The sequence below is a fragment of the Zootermopsis nevadensis genome, unplaced genomic scaffold (assembly GCF_977971745.1).
Source record: "Zootermopsis nevadensis isolate Lab colony 2312 unplaced genomic scaffold, Znev_1.0 Znev_ptg000024l, whole genome shotgun sequence".
Classification (NCBI taxonomy): domain Eukaryota; kingdom Metazoa; phylum Arthropoda; class Insecta; order Blattodea; family Termopsidae; genus Zootermopsis; species Zootermopsis nevadensis.
In genome coordinates, this window is record NW_028259156.1 from 8,469,069 (window position 1) to 8,483,544 (window position 14,476).

The 14,476-nt window shown below is 35.7% G+C and overlaps 1 protein-coding gene across 5 annotated transcripts in view; it reads left to right on the forward strand.

Annotated features, from left to right (window-relative positions):
* Positions 1-14,476, forward strand: part of LOC110827975 (uncharacterized) — a 289,498-nt gene that overhangs the window by 180,741 nt on the left and 94,281 nt on the right. The gene's annotated exons all lie outside the window — the stretch shown is intronic.

A 14,476-nucleotide genomic window follows, 5' to 3' on the forward strand; every position in this document is an offset into this window, starting at 1 on the left:
TGAAATGTGCCAATAGGTGGATAACCATTCAAACATCTCTTTGTTGCCACACGGCCTTCATGCCTTGTCTGTGGCTGCCTTGAGAACGTCAAATCTCACAAAATTGAAATCACCTCATAAATGTTTGTGTAAATTTCCAGTTTAATCAAAACTAGTCCATGGCTTCGGAATTGGACCATACTGATAGACGCATGGCACCTTTATGCGTTTAATATCCTGCGCGGAATGCAGAATGACGTGTAGCCAATTTGTGAGCGTTTTCGACTGCAATGTTATCGTAGAGTGATGGATATGCAGATTACAAATATGAATGTCTTCTCGGATGTTGCGCCGTGTAGTATGGTAGATATTACCGACGTTTCAGCAGTGATGGAGGATACAAGTACGTCTGAAACGTCGGTAAACATTTACCAACTACATGATGCAATATTCCAGAAGACAGTAATTTTTATGAGCGCCGTCGAGAACCTCCAGATTACAATTTAAAAATAGCTACAGTGGAATTAATGATGAGGAAGTTTGAAGTGTGGTGGTATGTGGTACATTCAAATCATGTACATATTTTCGTTTTGAACACACATAAGTGGTACTCATGCTACCGGTCATGACCTTATTCTATAATGAATCAGTGCAAGGATAAAATAATTATATATACAGGAAAAGAAACGATGTAATCGCAAGTACTTTTCAGGTTTACTCAAAATTAATTTCAGTTCAGTTGTTTATATTGTAAATGTAGAAATGTATTCACTTTTGTGTTTGATATACAAGTGTACATATCGAATCACAATTTTAATCTCAGCTACAAATTAAAATCGAATAAAATTAAAGCCTAAGTACACGCATCCACATAAAGTCGTTAATCGTAGAATGTATGCACACGTTTTTAATTGTCAATTCTGAAATTAAAATTTGAGGAGCGTGATTGCTGTTGATAAATATGTTTTGCAATGAAGGAAAATGTGTGACTGGAAAATAATTTGTATTTAAATAACATATGGGTCATACAGACTGCGTAATATAGTTGGCAGGTAGGTTTATGCCATTGTTTCAACCAGACACGCTATTTTACTTCGATCGACATGAGAAATTTGTTCTGAATTAAGGATTGGAGGGTCTTATTGTCATCAGTAATTGTCCTGGCATTAACGTCGAAGAAATATTGGAATCTGAAGCACTTTGAAATCCCAATAAAAATTTGAAGCGCAATGTGTGGCAGATAAATCATTTACTTTTATATTATTTAAGATCATCATTCAACAGTCGGCCTACCATTCCACGCAAAATAAAATTAGCAGTCGAAAACGTCGTTCATTATCTAATAATAGGATAAATGGTAAAATTAATAGCACGTTCACTGATAAAGTTGAACGTAACTGTCATTTCCCGGCTCCCGGCAGACATTTCACGACTTACCGCCAAGCGCTAAAAGATTTTCCCGTTACAAGTAAAATATTTTGTACAAAAGAATAAAATCAACTTTACAAATAACACAAGTCTGGAGTGCGGAAGTGACATTTGCTTTCGATCTTATCTTGGAATGCGCTGTAGTAGACCTTATAACAATGATTATTGTCACGAAATCAGCTAGTCGTATATAATCAAGAAGTAGGAGTGGATTAATCAAATAACACCGGCCTTCTACAAGACATGTCTGATCCAGTTTATTAAATAAGCATATGAAACTGCGATAGATACAGTTGTCTCAAAAATATAAATACACAGTGCTGACTTATGTAATAGTTGTGTGTGTGAATTTTTTTTAGGGAATTCTGTTTTCTAAACAGATACATTTGTTACTATAATAAGCATAACAATGCCCTTTAACACGAAATAATCAGTACTGCTGAGTACCAACTTATAAAAACCAGAATAATAAGAGATCTTTGACAACTATAAGAGACATGAAGTTGTAACGGCGGTTAAAAAGTCGATGTTGGTTGCCTCAATCTTCAGGTGTGAAGATGGAGGCAGCGTGTTCCTTCGAATCTTTCATATCTACCTACAGGTCCACACGTGTTAAGACCCTTAAGATCAAAATTGAAAATTAAATTCCAATTTTTTTCAAATATGGTCCTCTAATGGAAAGAAAAACAGTCAGTGTTCTCAAAAAAAGATAAGCTGATAGTTGCTTGTGTAGTGGCTCATCTTCTTGGTTCATAATATTTGAGTGCAGAATGTACTTTCATCATCATGAGACATGTCAGGTCAAAATGGTGATGACAGGTGGAGAAAACATACAAGAACCCAGCGTTATCTATCCTCCTCCTTGTTTCCTTATCTGAGCACTTCCGCGCTCTCTATGTTTTCTTGTCTCTTCCTCTTTCTTATATAGACAGACGGATAGACAGACTGCCAGCCACGTGGAATTCTTGTTTTCAATACGAACTCCATTTTTTCATTTACATTTTCTTTTAAATTAATTTATTCTCATTCTCTGCTTTGTGTCATACTTTCTCTAGCAAAACGTTTCTGGTATTCCTACACTTGTATGTGTTCATTATCACAAATGAATTTAAAAACTCCTTGCTTCAGAAGGGTACAACGTTAAGTCAAGTCCTGGACCAACATTCTGTGGGTCCCATTATCGTGTTTGTTGTGGACTTCATTACATTAAACCTCCAACTGTAAATCTCTCTCATATTCTAAACCAGCTCCATAATCCTTGTCCGTCTTCCCTGTTCCTTCCATCTTCGACTCCGTCTTTTCGTTCGTCAGTCTGTATGTTAACGTGGTTACTCATTCTAACGGCCCCACTTTCAGATTCAGGCCAGTTGGCCCGTAACCTGTCTTGTAGCCTACCACTCCATTCCTCGTCAGCTTCTGACGTCAATAGTTCGTCTGCGATGTGGAGATTGCATTAGAGAACATTTCATGGCGCTGACGTTTCATTGGTAGACCCTAGCCTTTCTCTCTCTCATTCTCTCAACTCATCCGTTGTTCTCAGCTTTTCCTATCCACCTCATCTTCTCTCTCTCCCGTTCTTGCATTCCCAGGAGTGCTTCAAGACTTTGCTGGGTTTGAGAGAGGTGACAGTCCATTCTGATGTGGGGTTTTCTCTGTCAGTCAGCTGCGATAATGGGACCCAATTCTGTCAACCCCATTGTCTGGCTGGTTGGCTGGATGAGCGCTCTCGGGACAGACGGAGAAACAGAGGCGATACGCTACGTCAAATTGCGTCATTCTGAGTTCCTTTGGACGTCTGCAAATAATTAGCGTCTCTCACAATTTATTTAATACACTTCAGTTTCAGAGTCAGTTGAGATTTTCGCACTGTTGATATATTTCGAAGCTTTTAAGGACAGTGAACATCGTTTCATAAAGCTTTACTCTTTCTTCTGATAATCATGAGGAATTTAAAAGGAAGATAGAGAAAATTCCATAATGAGAAGCTTCGTAATTTGTACTCATCAAAACAAGGAGTATAAGATTGGTGGAATATGTAACACGCATGGGAATTTCGATGCATGCACACAACATTTTTGTCTTAAAACCTGAAATTAATAGTATGTATAGGTTCGCGATTTTGTACTAGAAATATAAATTTACGTAGTGCGTACGCAAATACATCAGTTGAATATTTGTTTGCGTCGGACGGAAATAGTTTTTAATGTTTTGAAAGCATACGTCGAACTGCAATGACCATATGCCACTGATGCACGTTTATATTGATATGGACGAGTTTCATTGCTGAATATTGGAAGAATATCCGTGAGAAACTCCGAAGTCCCAAGGGTAGTGTAAAAGAAATACAACTTCAAGACAGAAGGGTTGATTTATCAAAACGCCAATTTTCTTCGAAGTCAGATCTATAGGTATGTTCTCTCATTGTCCCGAAGGAACAACTGTCTGTATTCAAAGTGCTACATGTGTTATGCAGACGACGTATCCGATGCTGTGCTAGACAGTGGAAGTAAATTTCGCTTCTCCTCAGAATCTACAAGGAGGACCCGCGAAATTAAATGGTTGCTCGTTTGAATAAGATTATCTCTACAGTTTGTTTAATTCCAGTTATTAAATTGCAGTTTTTGAAACATCACTTGTGAAACTGCTGTAATGCACAGAGACCATAAAGCAGGCTTATTTAGAAACTGATTTTATATACCCCGAACTTAATTACTGTGGTCCACAAAAGCCTGCTACTAAACACCATCCCTTGCCAGCTGAGTGAAGAACACATTCTGTTACTTTAAGATTTGTAATATTATATTCGTACTTATCTGTCCCGAATAGTCTCTTCCTTGCAGATTTTTGAACTAAAAGTTTATGTATATATTATTTATATTTCCCGTGCTTGTTGCATTTTTCGTCAGTATTGTTTATATTTCTTCATTTGATTACCATATGGTAAATACAGTAAATTATGAAGGTTTTCGTTAAATAAATTTCTTTGGCCTTCTGTTAGGTCCTCTCTATTAGATATAAATATTATCCCTTGAATCTCAAATGTTTCCTTTATATTCTTCTTTTAGTATAACAGTCCGCGTTTCAGATTCGTAAAAAGCATCACCTGTGAAAGTTCCATGTATTATTTTACTAGAGTCAACATCGCTCTTTCATTCTGCAAGATATGGATTCTGACGACTTTGACTTAGAGATGGCTGTCGTCTGGGATATAGAACCGCGAAATCTGGTGGACACAGGATCGTACTGCCTCAATCTTCAAGTTCAAGATGGAGGCAGGAAGTAACACTCAAGCATTGGTCAGTACTCACCATAATACACGGTATTATATCACATAAGCAGCCATCTTGTTACTTGTGGCCGTGAGAACTTTAAATATGACGTGGCTTGAATTTCGTCGGTGATGTTTTGGGGTTGTTCTCATTATCTGCAACATCCTGTGGCGCTCTAGTCGCCAATGGAGCTTCAAGAGCCTGATGAGACTCCTGCCTACTCAGTAACGGCTATTTTGTGTGGACATGGATACATTACGTTATTATCAAGACATTCCTCAATTTATGTAAAGACGCCTTTATTATGACCTCATTTTATTATTACGAGCTCGTTGGTTTACAGCTACAGACTCTTAAAATGGGATCGATAATGTAACAACCTTCATCCCCAGCAGTATAATACAGACTCGCTAATTACTCCTAGGTCTGTATTCATTTGCTTGAGAAAATAATCCCAAAATAAACATTTCAGAACAATGAAATTAATTTTTAAAAATCTCAGAATTACTAATATGACATTAATTATCAATATATATGGACTGTACGAGAGAGAATATCGGTACATTACTATGTATTAAAACCCAGAATTTAAAGGTTATTCTTACAGATAAAAGGTCCTTCCGGAATAGCGAATATAATACTGATTATATGGTACTAATTACAGTGCAAATGGTGTAAAGTTAACATGTATATATAATGTAAAAAAATGCGTTATTTTAAGGACATAAATAAATGTTGGACCCGGATACATTTATTGTCAGAGACAACTCATAAATCTACATGAATCGAGGCTAAATAATAAATAAGGTACTTAAGCACGTTTCAGTTTAGAATACGTATGATATAGTAAGGGTATAGCTGCACTTTTTCTAGATATCCGCGCGTGATTAGCTTCACGCCCCGGCCGCTTTATCCCAGAGTGAGAACCCCCCCATAGGAGGCTGGACGGGCCCAAGTGACGGTCTGGTCGCTGAGGCTAAGAGAAAAAATTGTCTCTGCCGAGAAACAAACCTCGGCGATCTAAAAGTAGAGTAGAAAGTGTACAAAACAGAATACGAGTGATGGAATATTTGGAATTCTGCAAGAAAAATGGCAAAGGGGAGTCAGGACTCAGAGCTAATTTGAGTGGTCGCATTTTTCGGATCAGCAGCTAAACGATTCAGAGACCCATCATAGAAGAGAGAATGATGATAAAATCGGTTTCACAGATGTAATGTGTGAGGTTATGAACTTGGGTCCACTACCAGAGAAGAAGGTGAAGAAGATAATGAACTTTCGGTTTCCATAAAATTCTGAGAATTACTCCATAGATTAAAGTACTTCTTGAAAAGCTGATAGTTCAGTATTTGTGACACTCTTATGACCAAATCACATTAGGATGGAAAATTATTAAATTATATAAGCTTATACGATTCTTCTAGTGGTTTCACTTCTCTTTGCCTGTCCTTGGCTCTGGCGCCGCTCCAAAAAGACAAAATGATAGGACGCAGTTCTCTTGTCATCCTACATTCATGTTTATTTTCACATATTGTTGACAATAAAACAAGAACTTTCTTTTATGATGTCATGTTCTCTGCACATCCACCAAGATACTCAGTGCCTATTTGACAAAAAAACATATTACGAAACGGTTTTTTAAGAAAATAATAATACTGTGAAATTGTTGAATGAGTGAATTGATTTCACAACTGTTCGCCTAAGACTCGGGAAATGATCTCTTTGCTTTGAATGGACGTAGTTATGACGTAATATGAAAGTTCTTGTCTGTATAATAGGCAAATGTTGGTAACTTGTTAGATTGGTTGGGAATCATTAGTTCTTAAGGGATTTTAGATTTTATGGAATAATATTTATGATGTGTTTACCTAATTTTTCAATAATTCTTGACGAGTAATTTGCTAGTTTCTTACAATAATGTTACAAATGTACATTTCCGTTAACCAGTGTATAGTCATGCCGATGCATTGTGATTGAATCGAACCGAGGACAGCACAGAATGTTTCCAAAATTAAATTATGCGAAGTGATATACCTTACCGAACTAGTGACATTTCATTAAGGTTTTTTGTACAGTATGGCGGCCACGAAAACTTTATATTTAAGTACAATAAGCAGAATATGATGTACAGTCTGTGTAATTCGATATTGATCATTTCATAACATATTTGTTCTTGCGAGTACAATATTTCAAACGCATTAATCGAACGATTGTTTAAGGTTGCGTTTATTAAATTTCAGAAAGGCTACATGTGCATTAATTGAAGTTATATAAAGAAATACTGGCATTAATTTATAATTTCTGTCTTTTATATATATCGGGAAGAAGTTAAATGAACAAGAATGTTACTTAATACTTCTGTAAGATCTTATGACTTTTAATTGCGTGCGACCATAAAACCTATAACACGTATCTGCGTTTTATTGTGTAGAAATTTATTGTTTTTGATGAAAACTCTTGTTGAACATTAGTTTGGAAATTTTTTTGTTCATTGATAGCCCAATCCGACGTATTTCAGCATCACCTAACTTAACCCTCTTAGATTTGGCTCTTCTGTGTGCCTTTTTTTTTTTTTTTTTTTACAAAAACAGCATTTAAGAGCTGAAGATCCAATTTACACGAACCATTCAGCAAGTGGAGTTAGGTTGTCTTAGCAAGATTGCGAAAGAACTGAGTTACTGCTGATGCATTATTGTGTTACCGAAGCAAGGTAACTGTTCAAGAATTTGAGGATGTACACTCATAGAAGTTTCAAATTCCTGTCAAAAGTAAATCCAGAAGCATGGATCTCTGAAGTTGTTAAAAAGTTAAACATCATTCTATTAGTCGTACGAGTATTGTAGTTGCACCAACAAACGTGTATGTTTATCAGCATTGAACGAGGAGGTAAATGTTTAATTGGGCTTAAAATCTTATACTTTGGAATGTTGCTGATGTGAAGCCTAGGTAGTTCTATCGGTTAAAACTTAAAGTTGTGCTGATTAGTTTTCTATAACGTCTAAAGGAGGAAACTTAGAATGACTTTATACATCATTTTAAAATTTTGTTTATATTTAATATAGATACCAAATAATGAAACACTAATTTTCTAGACTTGATTAATGGTATTTAACAAGGTGATATACCCTACACAAAATTTTAAACTTTTGATTAGACTAATTAAGGATCTGTGCAATTAGGATTATTCTATAATATCAAACTTAAAAAACTTGTAACTTTCATGGTTTGAAAAGTTAGGCACACTTATGAAATCTTATTTTGTGGAAGTAATGTTACAGAATACTTAAAATTAAGAACAGTGCACCTGTTTACATTAAAATTAAAGAGGAATAATGTAACATTCTCTGATGTGTGTAAAATATGGGTTTATATCAATACCTACTGTTTCTCTCTCTACAAGTCTCCTTATTCTTCGTGATTAACAACGGATAGAATAAATATTTTAAGCGGGAAACGAAGTGTATGTATTGTAAGTATTAGAGAAACCGAGCAATAGCAAAATGGCGGCCCTGTTCGATGTTTTATGCCGCCTGAACTATAAACAAAACGAGGCACTTAATGAGCAAATTTAATAACTTTTAACGTAGAATGCGTGCCAAATAACTATTGGGAACCGCTATTTTAAGTTAGATATTTAAATTGAATACGTTTCGATGAGATTCACAGTTGTATGCGCGTGTGATTGAATACAGAAATGTAAATTATGTCTTAACCTTAAAATTGAAATTAGTAGACGATGGCGGTTACGACTGTGATGGCCCCAGAAGAGTCTTATATTTTTTAAGCGGGTCTCAGTATATACAAGCCTGTAGTTACAACGGGGTAGACGTGATGAAAGCTCAAATTTTGCCAACTTGCTTGTCCACAGTGATCAATCGCAAATGGTCAACAAAACCACAGCCCAGTGGTAAGGGATGACAGTTGTAGATTTCTGAGGCTTACTGAATTCTGTCTCTACCATTCATTATCCGCATAGCTACTATGGAATTTGCAATTCTGCGGATAGTTTCAAATTCAGTAGATTGTATCTCTGACATTCTACATGAGAATCAAAAGCATCTATACCAAAATTTATATGAAGACTGTGAGGCCTACGAATGATAATGACGGTCTTTGACTTTATAAAAACGATATACTTCTAAATAATATTTAAAAATTAAGTCTGTACCGCAAACAGAACACAAGACTTCATTTCCAAGATAACTGATTGATTCTGTTCAACCAAATAATTGGCGTTTGTTCAAAGAACCGCAAAATGTTGATAAACATTTCGAGTGGGTAAAATGATGACTTACTGTATGTTAAAGCAGGTGATAAATACAAGTTTTTTAACGCGTTAAAAAGTTAAACTTGTATGTTATAACGCATCGAGTTTCAGAGTGACAGTGGAAATGGAAAGTGATCTTGAAGTGTTTTATGTTTAGGTTCCGCGAAATTTTCGTTGAGGGACTGAGGAAAATTGCCCAAAAGAAACAACACATGTATACTTTTAGGCGTATTGATGATATTCGTCCGGTTAACGATTCTTTGCCAATTCAATAATCCATAGCATTGCCTGATAACGTTATTAAATTTTTTTGAATCTTTCGTTGAATTAAATTGTCAGGAGCTGTGTTACGTATAATCTTTCAAAGAAGTTTAAAATTGAATATTTTATCTGCTATAGAAACGTACATGTTCAAAAACATGCTTAAAATTTCTGTTACCTACTGTATAAACTTAGTGAAATACGAGGCTGGCTCAGACGATTGTAAATTTCAGACAACCATGATAAGCGTGGGCTTCAGTGCCCTATATAATCATTTATTCATCCATTTGATGTTAAATAAGCTTAAAAAACTGACACAGCGTCGTTAAAGGACCGACAAAATGTACTTTTCTAGTCTGTGCCGGGACTTTAAAGAACTGTTATAGGATGTCAGCAACATTGCCCTGATTCTTCAGTTAATCTGTTCGCTTGTGTATGCGCTGAAATTGTTCTGTTCCAGAATTGTCATTTTACCCGTTTCAAAACAATGAAATGATGAATGACGTTAGTTTCGTTTGCAAGTCATAATTGTAATAACAGTATTGGTCAATTAAGCAGACTACATAATACTAAATCCGTAACAGAAACACTGTATTATTAAAATATTGGAATTCTAGGAATGACGTGTAGTAATTTCGGGCAAATAAACACCAAAATATGCAATTGACGCTATACTGTTGAGTGTATGAGGTTAATTTCATAAAATTTCTTTATTACATTGTGTTAGGTTTGGTATTAGCATCCACAGCGTAAAATTAATATAATTTAAATAACTATTTCGAATATATGAAATCAAAGACATGAAAAAATACATCATAATTAAATACGCCTTTGATTGATTAATGTATTGCTTGTTGATTGATACCTAGTTATGTAATACAGCATGTGATATAAAGTAGATTTATGATAATAGAATTGTGTGAATATCGCCCACATACAGCAGTACGTATGCAAACTCATTTAATTCCGAAACCCCACTCTCTGATCACAATGAACGAATAACTCTGTTTTTGGATTAAGGCTGCAATGGTATTCAAAGATTTCTGATAGTTACAATCCCTATTGTTTGTCACGTTCTTCATTTGTATTAAAATACGCTACCGGTATTAAAAATTAATTTAATAGCTACCTGCTGTACAATATTAGTATGTTCATGTAGTCCCTGTTAGTCATACTTAATTCCAGTCATATTCATATTTGAGGAGAATAAAATTAAATTGTAACTTACTTTTCCTGGACATGCCTCGCATTCGGGACACAGTGTGCTCAGAGTCTGAATTAAACTATATATAATCTCAGGTGCAGTGTTCTTGAGAAGCTTGCAGTCACTCAGTTCATTAAGAAATTACCCTCCTTTTGTTTATAAATTCTACACAATTAGTTATGTACCTAATTTCATTTTAACTCATTTTAGTTTTTCTTAGGTCCTGATCTAATTAAAGGGAAACAATACATAATTTGGTCCTGCAGTATTTATTACGTAACGGGAAGATATCCGGAGTATCTTTTTTTTTTTTAAATTGATGCCACTGAGATTATACACACACTTCGTACTAGTGTGTTAGTTTCTCTTATTTTGCTGGTGTTTTAAAACGACTGTAACAGCTGTGTGAAAAACCGCTGATTTTTCCCTTAAGATTATGTTGGTTCACAGGTACGTAAAAAAATCTTATCTGCATTGCCATGAAAATAAAAACTGTTGAAAATAAAATTGTCAAATAATTGAGCCTCGCTATTGTTATATTCTTTATTATTACAATAATAATAAAGAATTGAATTGAATTATTATTATTATTATTAAAGGTATTTAAATAGTACAGTACATTTGCGGCCTGCTATCTACAGGTTTCGACTATCTGTCTAATGTGCTAATATCAACATTTAAGGCCGATTAAGTAAAATAATACGCTTATGTAGAACATAAAATATAATACCAACAACTCATTTAGCCATCGTAAAGAATCTCTTGCCTTTAAGGAATATCTTGGACAGTTTATAGTTGCTTAGCTCGTCAAGCAATAATTTGCTTAAATGAAACACTAAGATCTACATTCACAAAAGCACACTACTGGACCTTACCCTGAATCCAATCCACATTGTGGCACACTTCTCCAACCACTTCCATTTTAATATTATTACACCAACGTGTACGTGTCTCCCATATTATTGCTGTCTTTGATTATTAGGTGCATTGTAATTTTCTTTTAATATGTCAATAATTAGTGTGAAAGATTAGTAGCCCGACGCCGCCCGAAGCAGGAAGGCTGTTCGTTGTTGGGTACCCGGAAGCTCTCTTTCAAAATGTTCGTAACAATTCTCCGTACCAGAGGCCTTATGAGCACATCCTAGTAACATGGGACTCTCAGGACTACTGTAAACAGTACATTTTAATTTGAGAACGGCTGCAAAAACAACGGGAATCTGCGTACATGAGCGCAAGATGGCTTTCACTTTCAAGAGATATGCGTGTTCTGCGGTTTAACGTGGGATCGACAGCATAATCCTAACAGAACGATGTCATGCCTTCCCACAGGGATAACGACATTACAGCGCACTGTCTGTGTCAGTACATACTTTTGGTATTGTCAGTGTTGTGTGTTCCTGAAGAGACATATTTGTTAAATACTGCAAATTCTTTTGAAGCTTTCTTGAACATGAGTGATTAAATAGAACTTGAAGTACAGCTACAATGTTCTTACCTTTTGAATATACGCCCACGAAATGTGACGGATTCTCTTGGTAGTATGAAATAAGTGTACTAATTTGTTTTAGAATCTTTGTGTTGTTTTAAAACATGTCTTATATTTTGATAATCCTGTGCGTATAAGAATCTTAGTTCAATGAAAGTATTCCCTTCAATACATTTCACTTTCGACATCGACTTTTTTTCCATTTGTTTACTTTTTACGTATGTAAGAAAGATAAATTATCACCAGTAATCCTTTATATTAATACTGGTCCTTAAAACCCGTGTTTAATAATAAAAATAAATTGGTTTTATATTGTGCTGGATACGCCTTGTTGTCCTAAATCTTAGAATCCTGTTCTAAAGCAGAACTCGGGGTGTTATATTTAGCCACCCATTCATTTCAACTCTAACATGATACGAAGTATTCATCCATTCGCTTGATGGACAAAAGCCTCTGAAGCCCAGATACGCGTGGTCCAAAATTGTAACTCAATTTCTGCGGACAGCCGGTTTCTATACTTCAACTATTGTCAATAAACCAGATTTGCATAAATGGGATTATGGAAATTGATATAAAGTGTTCTCTTCCCTTCACTTTATATAATCAACGGACAGACGGAGATGTTCGCCTATGAAACAGCGACTCTACGAGTTTATAAGATTTTACTTAGCTTGACGCCTGTGGTGTTTGAACTTTCTTCTTGTCAGCAAAATGATAATCTGACGCGATTGCCGTTGCTGACGCAATAAACCTGGTGAGCAGTACAGTCCAATTTTTTAGTCGTGGCTGCTGTAAGCACGATGCGCAGTACATTTTGACGATTTCGGTTACACGGATGAAGAACTAATAGGTGTGTGGGTTAGTTTATCTGCAACTTTGTTTAAATACTCAACTGACCCACTGCACATTTAATTTCGACCTCCAATACTCTTTCCGCCAGTTCCCCTCACGCGTTGCCAAACGGTCACGTCTAATAAATCGAACTGTAAAATTGTATGAGATCTTTAAAGGCCATGTTTCCTTAGAACTTTAGTATTTTAAGAGCTGGTTAAATCAAATAATTGATGCAGAAAATAATAAATAGGCTAAATATTCCTTGAAATTTGAATTTAATAAGTTACCTACCCAAGAAAACATAAGCACAAATTTATAGTTCTGGGAGGTTATTTGCCGAATCAGTATCAACTGCATCATAATTTTATTTTTTTCTTTGTATGAGCTTGATGCCCGTGTTCTTCAAATGGTGTTTGCTTGCTTTGGTGCATGTTTGGTTGCGCTAACAGAGGCCGAAATTTTCTCGCTAAGGACGTTAGTTGATAAAATGCTTGACTTTAAAAGTACTGATAAAATCAGATATATTTTGTTAAGTACTGCTTATGTGGGCGAGGAAAACATTTAAATTATGCAGTACATGCTACGAATATTATATTTTATTTTTGTAGTTAAATTGAATGGGCAAGGATGGAATATAATCTGACTAAATCTTTGAAGTTTTAAAATATTGGTGTCTACAGTGTTTTCGCATCACTAAACTGAAATTAATATTTTTACTTCTAGAATTTACGCTAATTGTCTATCCTATTACAAATTTGTAGCTATGAGATGTCTTTCCTTTTCTGCCCATTTTTACCTTTATCTTCTAGATGTGTAAAACAAGCACAACGTTTCGGAAGTTAATTCTGATTCTTCCTTCAGATGATAGGAGGATAGAATCATAATCTGCTGGTGCCCCTGATCTAAGTATTTTCAAACCTTGACTGTGGATAAAGTGAATGAAATAAAATCAGAAAACTTCAGACTTCGATTATCCAGTTTTGTCGATGTTGGTCTTCCGGGTTGTACCGCCGTGTGAACTTCCAATTAGATTCCAATGGCAGGAAGAGATAAACTTTCTCCATGTAGGATTTGAGGTTTCCACGGCTGTGCCCTGATGATGGAGGCAGCAAGGACCTCTGAAACGTCTGTAAACTTCTACCAGACTACACGGCTCAACAACCCAGATTACACCCATCTTCAAACTGTTTTTATCATTTGGAATAAATCGATGTTTGTTCTCTGGTACCTGTTTACAAGTCCATACAGTAATAAGACCAATATCCTGATCCCTGTGAGAACCTCGGATCTCAAATCGTCCAGTTCTCTTAATCGTTTTTGTGCAACGCACAGTAACCTGAAGTTTATCGACCCTCGTAAACTCAATACATCTATGTGTTTTTACAACCAGTTAGTTTCCATACGATTTAGTATCATTGCAACAGAGCGCATTTGCGGAAATTTCAAACGCGTGAGGAGAAATTTACACGCAGAATGTTCTTCTTACCTATTGAGTTAGCTGTAACTTACTCAGGATGTAGTGGTTTTATTTTTGCATCTTGTGTTAATCATAATTTGACTGCACCAAACCGCCCATGTGTAACTAGTGACGTGGCCTTCTAAGATATGTGGTAGTTTCCAGCACTGGCCACCATTTCTAACCCCCTTTATTATAGTCTCTTATGTGCAGAAAAGAACGGCCATTATCCGTCTCCTATCCGCGTCTTTCCATCTCTTCTGTTCGCGGCCTTTTGTGACATTGTGCTTGATTA